The sequence below is a fragment of the Balaenoptera musculus genome, chromosome 12, assembly GCF_009873245.2.
Source record: "Balaenoptera musculus isolate JJ_BM4_2016_0621 chromosome 12, mBalMus1.pri.v3, whole genome shotgun sequence".
NCBI lineage: Eukaryota > Metazoa > Chordata > Mammalia > Artiodactyla > Balaenopteridae > Balaenoptera > Balaenoptera musculus.
The window spans coordinates 21961737-21980113 of NC_045796.1; the positions used below are offsets into that span (position 1 = coordinate 21961737).

At 44.2% G+C, this 18377-nt stretch overlaps 1 protein-coding gene across 3 annotated transcripts in view; it reads left to right on the plus strand.

The window, feature by feature from the left end:
* ADAT2 (adenosine deaminase tRNA specific 2) overlaps positions 1-18377 on the plus strand; it is a 113186-nt gene that overhangs the window by 56442 nt on the left and 38367 nt on the right. Inside the window, exon 7 of one of the 3 annotated variants that reach the window (XR_005022178.1) lies at positions 2373-2482. The exons of the other annotated variants lie outside the window; for them this stretch is intronic. The gene's annotated coding sequence lies outside the window, so the exon portion shown is untranslated. Of the gene's footprint in view, positions 1-2372; positions 2483-18377 lie in introns of those variants that run through there. 3 annotated transcript variants of the gene reach the window in all.

Below are 18377 nucleotides of genomic sequence, written 5' to 3' on the forward strand. Positions count from 1 at the left end.
GTTTCCAATGTGCTTTTTATGAGGAGAAACCATAAAAACGTATTCATTTATAAGGAGGAGTGGGATAAAGAGCATAGAAGAAATGCACACTTTAACAAAACAGCTGTGACAATGTCTTTGTCTAACCAGCATGGTCCAGCACATTAAAAAAAAAAAAAAAATCCCAGTACCAAACAAATTACTCTTCAAGGGGAGGAGGTTGAGAGCAGCGTGCAGAGAAAGTGTCCAGTTTAGGTAGAAAATGTAGAAGAACTGACCTCCCCCTCAGGGTCTGCTGAGTGTTGTGGATATAGACCCAGGACTGGGATGGACATCGTCTCAAACATGCTCACCGTCCAGGTCGTCTGTAATTTGCACTGAGGTGTAATTGAAGCTGTTTTCCAAGACGATCAATGCTTCCTTAGCGTAAAAATCGGGGATCAGCACGTGATCTCCTTGGCTGGCTGGGGTTGGATTTCAGGGGAGGCTGAAGAGAAGAGAATCGAGCATCGGGAATATTTGGGCCACGCGAAGCCGCTGGGGATCTTACACACCTGAGGGGTTTTGTGTCTTTATTCCCTTCACACAATACAATTCTAACAGTTACTGCCACGTTGCGTCGTAGTCTTGCCAGTCTTGCTAAAACATATTGCACTTTTCTGTTTCTTCAAAGCATGATAAATAAAGTAAAACCTTTTTTTTATTAATTCTTTTTTTTTTCGAATTCTTTTCCCATTTAGGTTATTACAGGGTATTGAGTATTGAGCAGAGTTCCCTGTGCTAAGTCCTTGTTGGTTATCTATTTTAAATATAGCAGCGTGTACTTTGAAATGTTTAAATCAGGAATAGCTTTAAAGCATTGATCGCTGTCTCCAGCTGTTGGCAGAGCTGGTTCCAGGGCCTGTGGAGGTTTGGGAGACCATCCTTTTGAATAGCGTGTCTGCTTTGGGTGGATATTGGTGTTGTTTCCCTGCCTTGCGGTCTGGGGCGCCTTCTCAGTGCCATCAGTGTCTGGCCTGCAGCTTCTGACCCATAGGAGCATCTCTTCTATTTCCTTCTTTGCTGCTCCCAGGCTTCTGGGTGCTGAAAAACCCTTCAAACCAGCTTGTTAAGGTTGTTAAACTGGAGTCTGAGACACCAACCAAGGCCTGAGAGGACCCAGCATGCACCATCTTTAGTGTGGACCAGAAGAGAGCTATTTTTGCCTAAAAGGTGCCTTTCTTGCTTACTTCTTGATCTCTGGCTGTGTTTTGTGTAGATGAGGGTTTTGGCTAGCGTAATTTGATAGATTAGGAATCACTGTGATTTGAAGGAAAAAGATGAATAAAAATAGGGTAAAGGCCATATTGTATTTGGAGGTTGTGTTCTACCCTGACCACATTAAGGCAGAATCCCCTACAACTGCTTTAACACCACGTGGCTGAGCCCTAGGAGAGCTGTCAGTGAGCCTAGACTGTTGGGGGACTATAAAACCGAAAAGTGGCTCTGGGTGAATTTGGTAGAAGGAAATGTGACTTCCTGTCCTGTTGCTACCTTGGGAAATAAACCATTCGTCATGGATCTGTTTCCTTAATTGTAAGTTGAAATATTTAAAACAGAAAATAAGAGTCTTCTAGCTTAGCATTCTGAATTGTGTGTGTGTGTTTCTCTTTAAAGTCCTTTAAAATACAAGACTCATGGCAGGTGGCCAAATAGTAAACATCACATCTAGTGCCATCCTGAGATCAGCTATCAGGACAAGAGCAGCAGAACAAATTACCTGGGCCTCTGTCATCAACCCTGACTTGATGGAACAAGGCAGGCAAGATTGGAGACGGATACCACTTTTCTGCACAGAAACCTTTTAACCAGCATCCATTAAACAACAGAGAACGGGGTGGCTTCTCTGCTGGGGCCCCGGAGCCATCAGAGTTGATGAATAAGAATAATTCTGACACACTCCCCATTGGTGTATGGTGGGCTGCCTGAATTTTAAAATCCTCTTCCTTTCTCTAAAAATGTTATATCTCATTCTGTATGTTCCAAGATGATCTGCATTTAATATTTTTCCACCCCCTTAAATCTTGCCATCTACATGCTGATGGGTGAAGGGATATCTCATTCTGAAAATCTCAAGCAACTTTTAATTTTAACAAAACTGCAAAAGTCATAAATTTTAAAAGGAAAGAAGAGGGGTGGGGAGGCGTATTTCACTTTCAACATGTTGTCAGAAATGAGTGAGCTAGAGTCTGGAGACAAAATCTTGGCCATGAAATGATGACAAGATACCCATGATTCTGATCTGTCACAGAGATGATAACAGACAGATTGGTTCTTCCCGAGGGTCCTGGGGGCTTCCTGAGGATGGCGGCTGGTTTGGAACCAGAGCTGAGATTTCCCCCTCTCCTTTTCAGATTGTGTTTGCAACATGCTCGCCAGACATGGAATCTTAGAAGAGCCACTGCGAATGCTAGATGCAGTCTGTAGAATTCATTGTCTTTTAAATTTGGATATCATTCATGACCACACACATGCTCAGGAAGTGGAGTATACATATGTCATTTGGATGCTCCTGGTACAGTACGTACACTTGTGAAAATGTATCTGTGTAAGGTACTAGAGTCTCTTATAAGGTCCAAAAAAATCCCGTGTGGATCTGTCCACCTTATAGACCCCAAGGACACCTCTGATCCCTGGTTAGTCATCCATTCACCCACGTCCCCAGTGCTCTGAGAGCTTCTGGGATTGCCTGCTAGGGTCTAATTCATACAGTGTATTTACATGTTGAATTATAATCCTACTCTGCCTAAATCAAATCACTGCCTTGCTTTCCTATTACCTATAACAATAAAGTCAAATCCCTTGCTTGAGTTCCAAGGCCCCTCTGATCTGGCCCGTACCTCCCACCTCCTCTCCTGTCACTGTCCTGCCCAATCCCTCTCCTTCTCAGCCGCCCTGGCCTTCTTTCTGTTCCTAGAGCACCAATCTCATTTCCTCAGGGCTGTCACACTTTCTGTTCTCTCTGCCTGGAATGCACGTTTCACTCTGCAAGATTGGCTGCCGCTTCTTGACATTTATTCAGTTCCCTGACCGAATGTCCCAACCTCCGAGAGGTCTTTCCCAACTACCCTATCAAACGCTACTCCCTCTCCATCACTTATCACATGAACGTTTTATTTTTCTTCTCACTCTGAGACTTGATCTCTGTTTATCCACTTGCCATCTGCCCGTCTCCCAGGCAAGAGAGCGAGCTCAACGGCAGCAGGGACATCGCCGGTGTTCTTCAAGGCCCCCGGGCAGCCCCGAGAAACGGGCCTGGCACGGAGGGGTGGCTAGCTCCACATGTGTGGACTCAGTGACCACACCTGCACTGGCTGCAAAGTGAGCGTCATGTTTTGAGAGTCAGAACGACAACAACAAACTAAACTGGGAAACTAAAATTTCTTCGGAACGATTGTCCCAACCATGTCATAAATCTGCCTTTCCCGCTGGATTTACATCGCTTGCTTTTGGACAAACGAAAAAGCACAATTCTCTTATCCCAGAGACTTTCCTGCATGCATTTGCTTCCTCGCATCCCTGTCGCCTTGGAAATCGCTCGCGCTGCTGGCCCTGCTCCCCTGTCTCCTCTAAAGCCGATTTGCAGCTCCTGCCCTGAGGAAGCCCTTCTCATCAGCCTGTCCCTCCACCTCCATTCTCACTCCTCAGCACATCTGGGTGCTGGCACGTTCACAGGCATCCTATGTGTGAATTTGCACTTGCTGATGTCCTTTTCTAGAAAAGTAACTTTATCCTTTGATGTAGAGGTAGCAGGGAGAGGACAGGCAAGGGTACTTTGTAATCATATTTTCAGTTACTTGAAAGTAAAAAATTGTGATTTTTCCCCCTTTGCAAAAATTTTTTAATGCTGTTAACTGATATCGGAAGCCACCTGGGTCTTCTATTAAATAGGCCTGCTGTCATCTTCAGAAAGGTAGTTTGTTGCCTGAAAGAACAAAGGCTTGTTTGTCTGCTGACTAAAATTTAAAACACCCAATGTGACTGTATCCAATCATAATGGTCTCAACCTTTCCAGTAATGACAACGTGTCCATGGTCCTTGACAGCAGCACATGAAGAAGGGCACTTACTCCTGTGAATCACAGGTTGCAGGATTTTGGAGGTCTCTGCCGACCTCCCAGCCCAGGACAGACCCTGTGAAGCCATCCAGCACTGCAGCAGAGCCAATGAATAATGAGATTACTCACCTCGTCCTTTCTCCTGCCTCTGGACAGCAACAAAGCCAACCCACCGTAGTCAAACAGCTTTTACAAGAACCGCACACACTTTCTCTTCAGTGTTTCCAAAGACAAAACCTCAGTGTGGTGTGTGAAGTGACAACACAGGAAGGCGGTTGTAGGGCCGAACCAACCCTGCTGCTCAGTTCTCTCTCCCAGGTTCAGAGACCAGCCTGCCTTCCTGTGGTTTCCGTGGAACCGAAATGTTTGCGTGGGTTTCGTCATCTCCAGGAGAAGCTAGCTGGTCATGCGGTGACGGCCTCGTCCTTCACCAGGATGCCAAGTGCCGGGGGATGAACCCAGAGACTTCATAGAGCAGGTGTGTCCCCCCATCCTCGATCTGACTTTCTGTACCTTCAGGTTTCATAACTCAACCTGTCTCAGAGTGAGGTGTTATTTAATAATGTGATAAAGCAAGGATACATTTTACCATGTTCACACCTGTGGGATTTTGAACTACAAAAAAGCAACAAAGGGGAAAGAGAAAGGGTCAGTGAAACCCTATACGTCATTTTCATTTCTCAACACCCCTGTTTCTGATACCCAAGCATTTCTTTCTTCTACCATTTTCTTCTCACTGAGTCCTCACAGCTCAAGTAGCAAACAACCCATGGGCATGATTGAAAAGAGATATTTCCTGGGAGGTAGGGAGCAAGACTGGCTCAGACCTCCTGCGTTGGTCCCGCTGGGGCCTCCCAGCTTCAGTCTGGTGGGGATATACTGAGCGCAGGCCTGCAGCTCACATCCCAGTCGAGCGAGCCCTCACCCGGGATTGGTGGGTCTGTGCACATGTGTGTATGTGTGCGTGTGCATGTGCGCTAGGAGCAGGCTCGTGGGATGGGGAGGGTGGAAAAGGCTCAAAATTCAACCTCCAGAGAGGAGTTTTAAGAGAGTCCCAACTAAAGAATTTTAGTACAAAACTAGAGACAAATGCATCCTTTATCAAAAGGTGTTACCAAGAAACATGTCAACTACTTGTACTTTTCATTCAAACTTAAAGTTAAGTCACAGTTAACAGGCCCTTCTGGACTGTTAACTAAAGATTCCAGCCGGAACAGAATTATCTAGAGCTCCACAAGAAATCTTCCATGTGCTGGCTGTCACTGGCTTTGACAGGCCTGGTTCTACTGATGTCACCGTGTCCTGTGTGTCTCTCTGAACTTGTTCTGGCCCATGTTTACACTGTCTCTCCACACACCATCCGCAGCCAGTATTTGAACAACCTCTCCTGTCTCTTTCTTCCAAACAGAAGAGAGGGAGGTACCACCAGTGTCCTCTGATGGAGTGTCACAGAATCACGGCTGTGACATCTTAATAGCCGCACTCCATGACAGAGCCAAAGTTGTCCCTGCTTTGCTAAATGACAGGTCAGGAGGGGCACAAAAATGTCTTTCTCTCAACCTCCTGCTGTCCTGTACTTTAATGCATTTTCAGTCAGATTACTCAGAATTATTAACATTTTATAGTGTATTGGAAAAGTGATGTCAGGTCATTTTCTTTTTTCTTTCCTTTTTTTAAAAAAATATTTATTTATTTATTTTGGCTGTGCCAGATCTTAGTGGCGGCACGTGGGATCTTTTAGTTGGGGCATGCGGGCTTCTTGGTTGCAGCTTGTGAACTCTTAGTTGTGGCATGCGTGAGGAATCTAGTTCCCCGACCAGGGATCGAACCCGGACCCCATAAATCGGGAGCATGGAGTCTTACCCACTGCACCACCAGGGAAGTCCCGATGCCAGGTCATTTGCTAAAGCCTGAGTCTTCCTGCACTTTATCCCCAGCTCAGCTTTTGAGCTGGTAGCATAAAACCCTCTCAGTTTTCCCATTTGAGAAGAGAGGTAAATGAAATGGGCCTTCAATGTGCTTTCAAGAAGACATGATTTTTAAAGTCACTTTGAACAATTTAGAAATGAGCACAATTGCTTTTTCTATCCCTCATTTGGTTAATAGAGAAAAGGGTTTCTCAAGCTAAGATGAGAACTTCTGGAAGAGTCATGAGCTCTATGGCTCTGGATGTCTCCCAGCTGGTTTTAACAGGCAACTCAGGTCTGGGGTGGGGGATGGATGGCTAAGTGCCAGCTTAATTGGAACGTGGGGTTCCAGTTCCAGCTCCACCACATATGTGTGACCTTGGTCAATACCTTAACATCATTACAGATCACAATGATAAATAACATCGTTACGTTATCAGTGGGGATAACAAGAGTAGCTACCTCATAGGATTACTATAAGGGTTAAATGAGCCCATCCATTTGGTTATTATTCTGGTGAATAGTAATTGTAGGGCAGAGAAAAGAGATGTATTAATCACTGAGAAATCAGGAGGATGAACAGTTTAATGAAATTCAAAAGCTATTGGAAGAGGGCAATAACTTGGTGGAATTAACATCACATTTTATTTTTATTTTACAAAATCCCTTTGGGATTCTTGTATATGGAGGGGTGTCTCGCTATCCCTTCCACCCCTGTCACTTTAGGCTAGACCATGGCAGCTTCTCCAAGGACTGTATTTTAAAATTGGTTAGATGGGGTAACTCTCACCATATTTAAAAACAACCTGACTCATTTTCGAGCTCTTGGATTACACTTTATTTTCAAAAGCTTGGGGGAAGTTCTTACCCAAAATGCCCTGGTGAATTCTAGAATTACAGACATTTCTTCCAAAGTACATCTGAAGAACCAACTATACAAACTGTCAGTTATAAGATGAATAAGGTCTGAGGACCTAATGTATAACATGGTGACTATAATTGATAACACTATATCATATAATTGAAATTTGCCAAGAGAGTAGAACTAAAATGTTCTCACGCACACAAAAAAGATAACTATGTGAGGTGATGAACGTGGTAATTAACTCCACAGGGGAAATCTTTTCACAGTGAATATATATGGAAAATCATCATGTTGTACACTTTAAATATCTTACAATTTTGTTTGTCAAGTATACCTCAATAAACCTGGACGGATAGATAGATAGATAGATAGATAAATAAATAAATAAAGCAAGCAAGTAAGTGAGTAACAAATGGTTCCACCTCCTCTCAAATAGAGAAAGGTCTTTTTTGGCCAAGAGGAGGGAATTTCTTTTCCTTACTTCTCTCCCCAACTCTCAATGCAACCCCAAATCAAGATTATTTAAATTCTCAAACTTACTTAACAGAATGGTCTCCCAGTGCTATAACCAGCCACACTTCCGTGTGGAAACACAGCCAACACTTTTTGTTCACCCATTATTGAGCTTCTTTCTCTTCAGTTCCTTCAAAAGATGAGTATTAGGTGGGGAAGCAATGTATCTGCCTGTGAGTTCCCTTGTGTCCAAGTTCAGTAGAGGGATGGAAATATGAGGCTTCTTCCCCATGGGGCAAAGATGTGAATGTCTCATTGTCATCAGCTTGTAGGAAGGAGGTCTCCAGCCCAGAGGAGCCAGAGGCTGGTGCTGACATGTTTTCCTGGCCCTGGGATTGGGCTGTGACCTCCAGGGCCTGTGCTTCATGCCTGCATCACCATACAGGCTCCAGGGAGTGGGCCTGGCCCAGGGACCATGGCCCTTGCTGTAATGGCCCTTCCTCCACCTCCTCCTCCTCCTCCTCCTCCTTCCCCCCTCACCTGGGCTGCCTCGTATTTCCCCAGCGTGCCTCCTTCTGCCCAGTGGGGACCTTTCTCTCTGCCCTCAATGCCGAAGGAGCCACACCAGCCTAGTGGTGAGGGTGAACTCAGGACAGGCTTTTCCCCATAATTCTGAATTTCCTAGGTTTTGTCAGTGTAAACCAGACTCTTAATGCTATTTTAATGTAGTTATTTTGTGTGTGAATAATATGCTCTTTTTGCCAAACCTCAAACCCTGGAACTAAGATCTCATAAAAATGCCTAGAGTCCAAAGCTAATAGCTGTTATTCAGCTGTTATGGGGTAAGACCGAAAAAGTTTCAGATTGATGTTATTCTCACCAAGGCAGCGGTGATACAAAACTATTGAGGGGGGCCCCAAGGCTCCAGATGCCCGGGGTGTAAGAAGCGCTGTGTCCCATCAGGATGCCCCAGTTGCTTTCCCTTCACAGCCCCTGTAACAGCTTCCGCCTTCTTGATCCTCAGCTCAGTGAATAGCCTCACCTCCCACCCAAGCTGAAAGTCCTGGAAGTCACCTTTGACACCTGCCCCCCAACCTCTGTCACCTACCATACACATCTGATCATCGCCAACATTCATTCAACAAGTATGTATTAAGGGCCTGTTGCATGCCTGGTGTTCTGCTGGGTGGGATGAGGAAGTGGCGCCTGCCTGTAGGATAGAGGGTAGCGTCATGGTTAAGAGTGTGGACCCTGAAGCCAGAGGTCACGGGCTGGCGCTGCCACCATTAGCTCTGTGACCTTTGACAAGGTCTTTTTGTCTCCCTATGTAAAATGGGGATAGTAATAGCATCTGCTTCATGGTTACTTTTTGACACCTACATGAATTATAATTTCTAATGCACTCGGTGCCTGGCACATGGTAAATACCGTGTGAGTATTTGAAAAATAAAATGATAGGAGAGAGATTGGTATCAAGCCTTCACACAAACAAGTGAAGTGGCAGGTGGGAGAGGGTGGAGGCTCTGTGAGATCCCAGGAGCCTGGGCTGGGATGTGAAGGACGAGTGGGCATCAAAACCTCCATCTCCTGCCACTGTCCTCGTTCAAGCTATAGTCACCTCTCTCCTGGACCACAGAAATGTCCCTCTAAGTGGTCTTCTTTCCTGTTCCCCTCCTCGCCAGACAGCAGCCAGTGGGGTGTTTCTAAATCTTAAGTCTGATTGTGTCGTTTCCTAAATGGCATTCTTCAGTGGCTCCCAAGTTCCCTCAGGTCTATATGCAAGTATCCTCAGGGGGCTTACAAGGCCCCGCATCATTTTCCTTCCACCATTGTCTTGGTCCTCCTTTTCCTCGTCTCTTTAACCCCCAGGAAACACCCTCACACGCTATACTTCAACCCTGCGGAATTTCTTTTAGTTCTCTCTGCAGCCCACAGTCCTTCTCCCCTCTGGACCTCGGCTCTGTTAGTCACATCCGCCTGGCATATCTCTCTGCTCTGCCCCACCTTTCCCTGGTGAGCTCCTATCATCCTCCAGACCTCAGCCTCAACCTCACCTCCTTGGGGGCTGCCTTCCCCAGGTTCCTTAAGCTGGGTTGGAGCTCCTCCTGTGATTTCCCACGGCCCCTTCTAGGGCCCTATTGCGGTGTTGATCACTTTATCTATTGATTACTTTGTTGTGTCATTTTTCTCTTTACTCTCTGTATTCCTATCAAGCTCTGGGAGGGTAGAAACTGCCTTTCTTGTTCAAGTGTATCCCCTGAATTCAGCACAGTGCCGGGCACATGGTAGGCTCACAATGCATGTTATAGGTTGAATTTATGTCCTCCCCCAAATTCATATGTTGACGTTCTCAGAATGTGACCTCCAGTACCTCAGAATGTGACCTTACTTGGAAATGGTGTTGTTGCAGATGTAATTAGTTAAAATGATGGGAGTTAAAATACTGGAGAAGGGTGAGCCCCTAATCCAATCTGACTGGTGTCCTTAAAAAAAAAAAAACATGTGAAGAGAAAGACACGCATAGAGGGAAAATAATGTGAAGATAATCCAGGGAGAAGACATTCATCTACAAGCCAAGGAAGGCGGCCTGGAGCAGATCCCTCCCTCACAGCCCTTGGAAGGAACCACTCCTGCAGAAACCTTGATCTCTGGCTTGTAGCCTTCAGAACTGCAAGACAATAAATGCCTTCCCGAAGCCAGCCAGTGTGCGGTATTTTGTTATGGCAACCCTAGAAAACGAAGGCAACATATTTCTTCACAGACTGGGTTTCCAGCTCCTTAAATGTGCTCCTACAAGTAAAGACTTCGCGTGTGCACAAATATCCCCTAAACAGCTCCGTGTTCCACAAATAGATGACTCCACAAGAATGGCAGGCCCAGGTGGCTGTTAGTCATCACAGCACATAGCCAATTTCAGCGTCGAACGACCCCCTCTCCCTGGGTATTCCAAGAACTTCACCCGAGTGGGCAGGGGAGGTGCCCCACTTGGCAGACTCCCACAGTGGGGGGCATGGGAGCTGATGGGCAGGCAGGTGCTTGTTTTCCTTTCCAGCCAGGAGAAGCAGCTGAGAAGGAACCAGGCAGAGCAAAGCACAGGGAAGCAGAGAAATAAGTGTAGGCGTGTGGAGCCAGAGCCGTGCTCATTCTGGACTCCAGAACCATGCCATTGTCAGGGCAAAGCTGCGCATAAGCCAAAATGTCAGGGAGGAATTTTCCCCCTTTATAAAGAAAGTTCTCCTTCTCCATTTGATTGCAGCCTCTAATAAGCAATTCTTTCAAATTTCTTCTGACTTAAGAAGTTCAGAGTATGTTGAGCTAAAGAAACACCAGGATCGTAATTACGGTTATTATAGGGAGTTGTTGTATGCCCATCACCACAGCATCTGGCTGTAATCACATGCTTAATGGAATGCAAGATGATCTACTGCTCATAATGGGCACTTTCTGAGCCAGGCAGCCACCAAGCGCCCACCCTCCCACTTGGAGGCCCAACAGAACAGATGTTTGTGGAAAGAGAGGATGCTTGTGCCTGTCTGGAGGGCCAGCGACCTCAGGGCAGTGCTCAGGGAGAGTCATTCCATAACAAGGTCTTGGAACTCATACGGTTCTGACCAGCCAGCAAGGGCAAGAAGCAGGCTCTTCCCTAACTCTGGGTAGCAGGAAGGGGTTGGGGGGGATTGTGATGCTCACCTCTGATCACAATGAGTCTCACAGATGGCGAAGTGTGAGTATGGGATGTAGACCCATAGTTGCTCCTGGTAACCCCAAGCTCCTGTCCCCATTCTTTAGCAACCGGGATGCCCCAATAACACTGAAAAGGCAGAATGACAATCCCTCTAGTCAAACAATTCCTGAGGTATAATTGTCTTAGTCTGCCCTGGCTGCCATAAAAAAACAACAACAGCACTTATTTCTCAGGGTTCTGGAGGTTGGGAAGTCCGAGATTGAGGTGCTGGCAGATTCATTTCTTGATAAGTGCTCTCTTCCTGGCTTGCAAATGGCCACCTTTGCCTTCTCGCTATATCATCACATGGAGGAGAGAGGAGGCTCTGGTGAGTCTTCTTATAAGGGCACTAATCCCATCATTGGGGCTCCACCCTCATGACTTCATCTAAACCTCATTACCTTCCAAATGCCCCACCTCCTAATCTCCTAATGCCATCACATTAGGGGTTAGGGCTTCAACATATGAATTTTGGGGAGGACAGAAATGTTCTGTCTGTGACAATAATTACACTTGCTCTCTCTTCTCCCTTTCTCTCTCTCTCTTGTTTCTGTGTGTGTGTGTGTGTGTGTGTGTGTGTGTGTGTGTGTGTGTGTGTGTGTGGCCCCCATTCCTTCCTTCACACCTCAATTTTGAGAGCCAAGAAACCAAAAGTCATATGTCCCTGATCTGGCCTCAACCTTACAGATAAGGCCCCTGACTGCTTTTGGTCTCACCCTGCCCCCTTTTGGTCTCACCCTGCCCCGGGCTACCAGATGCCTCGTGCTGGCTGTACCAGATTTGACTACAGTGGAGTATTAGCTCATGTCTATAGGAGTCCCTTTAGACCGGTGCTATTAGAAACCCCAAGGCCACTTGACTGTACTGTGCCACACATTCTGGGTCTATTTTATTAACTTCCCCAAACATAAAACCCTACGGTCATCTAGCCTCTCTGGTATCATCATGCTCGATCTCTATGCTTCTTCTTTTTTACTGTAGTTTTCTGTGGCTGTCTTGCCTCTGTGGTTCCAATGCAAATAAACTTTCCTGTATCCTTAACCAATTCCATATCCAAGAATCTTCTGCATGCCCTAACAGGCATCTCAAACTCAACACTGCCAACGATGAACTTCTTGTATCCTTTTGCCCACCCTATCCCTGTAAACAAATGTCTCTGCCATTGACTAGTTCAGTTGGTGATACCACCACCCATCCAGCTGACTATCCTTCTCCCTCACCCTACATCTTACCTATCAAATCTTACAGTGTTTACTCTCAAAATACTGCATATGTCAGACTAGAAGGCATGAGCATTTAAAATAGAGCCCCCTGGATTTTCAACTGGGAGATAATCTTCTCTCAGACTCAGCCAGTTTTGAGGGGGGCAAATTTAATCGACAGTCAAATGTCTATATTTAAATTATTAATTTAGCTACACGTGTATATTTAAAATAGCACTTAAGCTATAAAGATATTAATTTAGAAATCAACATCCTCACTCATGTTTCCTGAAAGAGTTTTATTCAAATTCCTCACATGCAATTTTGACACCAGGGTTTCTTTCCTCACTGGAGTGTAGAATTAAGATGGTTTTCTAGAGCAAATCATGGTCACTTCTGTGTTGTTTGAGACACAGCATTTTTAGAATCCAAATGTGATTCTGTCTCTGGAAACAGTTCCTAAAGTCACAAGAACCCATCAAACAGATGGGTTTTTTGTTTTTTTTTTTCAGATGGGTTTTTTTCAACTGTGTATTGTAATCCTCACTATGTAATCACTTAATATATTCATTTAAAAGTAATCTTTCAAACGCTTGTTTATAACACCGTGCAACACTTGTATTGTGAGGTCATAATCCCAGGAAAAATTACTGCAGTTCGATTAATTGCCTTTGCCTTTTTTTTGACTGAATCAGTCAGGAGGCCTCTCTAACACCCCAAACCAGCACTGATTCAAGCCATTTCAGGCCAGTGTGCCTTCTCCAAACATAGGGTGACCATATGCCCAGTTGGCCGGACACAGTGCTGGTTTAGCATGTTGTCCCTGTGTAGTTATCAATAGGACCGTCTCAAAAGTGTCCCAGTTTGATCATTAATCATATCATCAAGTACCGGTTTGTTGTTCCAACTAAGGTAATTGAAAGAACTCCCTAATAAGGATTTATAAATATTCACATATAAGGTTTGCTTATCTTCTCCATAGGATTATGTGGGGATGAGGAAGCACTTTGTCTAATATTTAGGCATAAGCGGTGTTTCTTATCAACTCTCACAGGAGCTTCCCAGGTGGTTTCTCTGCTTCCAGCGAGTTCCCCCTCAGTCCAGCTTCTACTGTGCTATCTCTCCCCTGCTTATGACCCTTCAATGGCTCCCCACTGACTACAGGATTATAGTCAAGCTCCTACCGTGGCTTACAACACCCTCTTTTTCTGGATTCCCTTTTGCTTCCTAAAACTCATTTCCTGCTTTTCCCTATGTGACAGACTGAATCATAGCCTCCCAAATATGTTCACATCCTAATCCCTGGAACCTGTCAATATTATCTTATAAAAAGGGACTTTGCAGCTGTGATTAAATTAAATCTTGAGATGGGGAGATTATCCTAAAATTACCTGGGTGGATCTGATCTACTTACAGTGGTCCTTATGAAAGGGCGGCAAGAAGGTCAACGAGGAAGTAAGGGAAAGGGAGGACAGGCAGAATCACAGGAGAAGGCGATATGATGACAGAAGCAGAGATTGGAGTCATTCACTTTGAAGATGGACAAAGAAGGAGCCAAAAGCCAAGGAATGCAGACCAACAGCAGACGATGGAAAGGACAAGGAAGCAGGTTCTCTCCTAGAGCTTCCAGAAGGGATCAGCCCTGCCGACACCTAGACATTAGCCCTGTGAAACTGAATTTGGATTTCCGACCTCCAAAGCTGTAAAGAGAGCAAATTTATGTTGTTTTAAGCCACTGTGTTTGTGGCAGTGGGTCACAGCAGCCATAGGAAACACTATATCCTACTTAGTGCTTTACGTTCCAGCAACTTCAGTCTGTCTGATGCTCACCACCCACACCACGTTCTTTCCTGCCTCTGCTAGTTTGCTGCCATCCCTCCTGCCTGGAATACCCTCTCCCTCCCACCCGTGTTTCTTTCTCGCTCCAGCCCCCATTTGCTTGGTCAAATCCTGTTTACTCATATGACTCAGTGTGGGTATTCCCATCACTGACCTCCACACCTACAGCCACCTAGGTGGGGTGAGCACTCTTACTCTGGCTCCCATGATTCATTCACATTCCTCTAGCACTTATTTTTCCATAGTTCCCTAAAATTGTATATCTGATCGTCATCTCCAACACTTCCAAGAAGGGGCTGTGTGCAGGGAGTGTGTCATTTATTTTTCTATCTCCATATTCAGTAGGTGCTCAATAATTGTTTGTTGAATAATTAAAAAAAAGAATTTAAAGAACTTAATTAACAAATATTTCTTATAAGAAATATTGGGTTATCCTTTGCCCATTTCCAAGTGATTTTAGGAAGAGCCACCTATGTTCAGTATTCTATTAGGTATCATCCTAGAAGAAATTGTGATTGCTGCCAATTGGAGAAATTCTAGGAATCAAAATGGAAGAGTTCCAGGTCTCTTTCATCCCTCACAGAGAGGGCTTTCTGGAATCTTGCCCCAGGGACAGATGTTTAGTGGATCAGAGAAAGCTTTCCGCTCAGATGAACTTGTTCATCAGGGTCCCAGAGGCCCAGGCTCTAAGCTCCACTGGGTAATGGGGACCTCAGTTCAAATGGCTGTGTGCCAGAAATGTGTCCTCCCACACTTTAGCCCAAGGGGACTGTGCTTCTCTTTAAACAGGTCTTTCTGTCTCTACACCTTTGCTCACTCTTTTTCCTCCTCCTGGAATGCTCTTCTCTCTCACTTTCCATGTTTCCATATTTCAACCTACTCATTCATTGAAGTTCAGCTTCTAAAACGATCCCAACTCCTAGTTGGCCATTTCACAGTTCAGATGAGAGAATATAAGTAATTCAGTCCAATCCATCGCTACCAAAAAAGCTGAAGATCAAGTTTCTCCAAGACGGAGCCAACAACATCTTTCTCTACCAAGGAGAGCACATTTTCAGAGGAAAGCAAGCATATCTGTCGAATGGTGGTGAAATCTGCCATATAGGCCTCTGAGCATTCTCTTGTGTATATTCTGTGGCCCATTATGGTAATTTCCTCTCGTCTTTACCTTCCTTGTAACTGGGTGATTATACAGCAGATCCCTGGGTACTATAATTTGCATTGCAATACGAGGCTCCATTTGATGCTTGCAAATTATGGGCCCAGGGCTGAAGCTCTGATCTGGGACTTGCTTCCCCATAAGTCAGAAGAAGTTACATGTACATGAGTGCATGGGAATAAAGAACCTTTTCTCATAATCACAATTTAATATTTAAAAATAAAATTTCAGTTACAGAAAAATAATAGGATCAGGCCCACCATAAAAGGAACAGGAGAGCTGAAATGAAGTGCTCTCATAAAAGTTTCACAAAATACAACCACACACATATTACACACTTGGGAGAAATGCCATAAAATTTCTACACATGAAGAGGCAATGTTCCTTTGATCTCCTTTCCTGTTCAACAAGGATTTGTTCTGAATTCTGAAATCCCTACAGGTGAGTGTTCACAGGGATTGCAGCATTTCAGAGGAAAAAAGTTACAATCACTGAGTTGGGAAGATGGGAAAAGAGAAATGAGCTCCATCCAGGGAAATCACAGGGTATTGGTATCAGAGGACAATGATTTTCATATAGATGTGTTCTTCCTAATTCAGGTTTTACAAGAATAAGTAGTTTCAGGAGATTCAACAAAAAGAAAACATGGAGAAAGAAAATATGGTGTGTTGAGGAAGTTTCCTCAAGGTAAGAAGACCTGAGTTCCAGTCTCATTTCACCTTCTAACCCTTTATACAAGACCTTAGTTTCTTCTTCTATTTGTCATGGAGGTTGAATGAGGTTATTTTCAAGGTTCCTTCTACTGTAATATTTTAGTTCTTCTAGTTGAATATTCTAGTTCTGTCACCCAGTGCTCTCTGGTGTGTGAGGACTAGTTTAGTGAGGGTCAAAGTCTATAGCCACTGAGGCAAAATCTTTACCTGGAGAATATTTTCCCAGCATTTATCTACATGAAGAACTTAGTGAGACACCGGATCTAGAACCTGGTAATTGGCCCCTGTCTGTTTTGTTGGTCTGAGAAAAATGCATCCTATTCTGCCCCAAAAATCTTCCATGGAGAGTTAATTTCTCTGTAGAAGACTGTGTGTGTGTGTGTGTGTGTGTGTGTGTGTGTGTGAGAGAGAGAGAGAGAGAGAGAGAGACAGAGAAGGGAGAGATAGAGAGAGAGTTATGCTCTGAGAAGCACAATGTTAAAAGGATACACGCACCCCAATGTTCACTGCAGCGCTGTTTACAATAGCCAAGGCATGGAGACAACCTAAATGTCCATCAACAGAGGAATGGATAAAGAGATGTGGTGTATACACAGTGGAATAGTACTCAGCCATTGAAAAGAATGAAATAATGCCGTTTGCAGCAACATGGATGGGCCTGGAGATTATCATAGTAAGTGAAGTAAGTCAGACAAAGAAAGACAAATATCATATGATATCACTTATATGTGAAATCTAAAAAAAATGATACAAATGAACTTATTTACAAAACAGAAACAGACTCACAGACTTAGAGAACGAATTTATGGTTACCAGTGGGAAGGTTGGAGGGGGAGGGATAGCTTGGGAGTTTAGGATTGACTTGTATCCATTTAAAATGGATAACCAACAAGGACCTACTGTATAGCACAGGGAACTCTGCTCAATATTCTGTAATAACCTAAATGGGAAAAGAATTTGAAAAAGAATACATATACATATACAAATATATGTATAACTGAATCACTTTGTTGTACACCTGAAACTAACACAACAACATTAATCAACTATACTCCAATATAAAATAAAATTTTAAAAAAAGAATGGAAAAATTTCATGGAATTGACAAAACCGTGGGTGGAGAAGTGAGGCAGTCCTGAGCCAGAGTCTGTTAGCAGAAAAATAGTATCCTTAATTGTAAATAACACTCAAATTATACTCTATTCCCTGCTTTAGCTATAGGTCTGTGTTTTAATGAAATTTATATGGAGTAAAGCAATTTCAGGCCCTAAGAAATTCATTAAATGAAATTATTTATTTATTTAAAAATTATATATGCTAAATCCTCCCATTTTCAATTGAGGTCTACTTATTTCAAAAATAGCCAACATAATAAGTTATGACACAAATTCTAAGGCAGCTGCCCTACAACAAAATGGCACAGAAGTTCTCTTGAATTTCATTATTATGAGATTTGACCCATTTGGAGTTTTACATAAAATAAACTGGTGGAAACAATCTACAATGACAATTCTGAACTTAAATCTTCTTTTTCTAGTCATTTGACCTATTTGGAGGCAGCATGGTAGAAGGCAAAGAGTTCAAGTTTCAGAGTCAGGCAATTCTGGCCTCAAACCCTGGCATTGCCACTTCTGTGTGAACTTGGGTGAGTTCTGCCATCTGTCTCTACTTCAGGTTCTATCTATCAAATAGAGACAGTATATTAGGGAATGGTTGTGAAAATTAGAGATAATATATTTAAGTACACAGTGACTAGCATTTGATAGGAGCTCAGTAACAGTAGCTATTGTTATTCCATTTAATGGACATGGCCTGTTACACCACTCCCAGCTACAGTGTGCATGCAGGATGAGAAAGCACCAATATATCCTGGATGTGGACAGGAGAGCAGGCTTGCTACTCACTGAGGTAAAGGGTCCTGGAGGAAGCCCTGTTAATACAAACATATGTGAAAACTACTCTCCGGCAGTCACACCCTGATTTCCCATTGTCATGGCGACAGGGATACATGGGCTCCCTCACTCCTCTTCTAGCCACACCATCATTGTAAATGCCTCCCTCCCCCATAACTTTTTGAACCCTCATTGGAAAGTCTAATGAATGGCCCTTTTTGAGGGAAGTTCTTACCTGCATGAGATGGGAAGCTGGGCTGTGGGTGTCCAGGATCGCCTCAAGCAACATACAAAATTTACAGAGAGCCCAGTCTGGAATAAGTGCTAATAAAATGTGCCATTGAAAAAGCCCTGGCAGCTAAAAAGAGGAGCCCTCACTCCCCAGCTCAGAGACACTCCAACAGCTTCGCATCCTTAAGAAAATACAACACAACACAGCAGAAGCAACAAACAGGGGGAGAAGTGAAAATGCCTCAGTAAAATCTACGCAGTCCAACAGGATCTAGCCCCTGCCACGATATTTCCTACCGTTCTCTCCTCACTCTGCT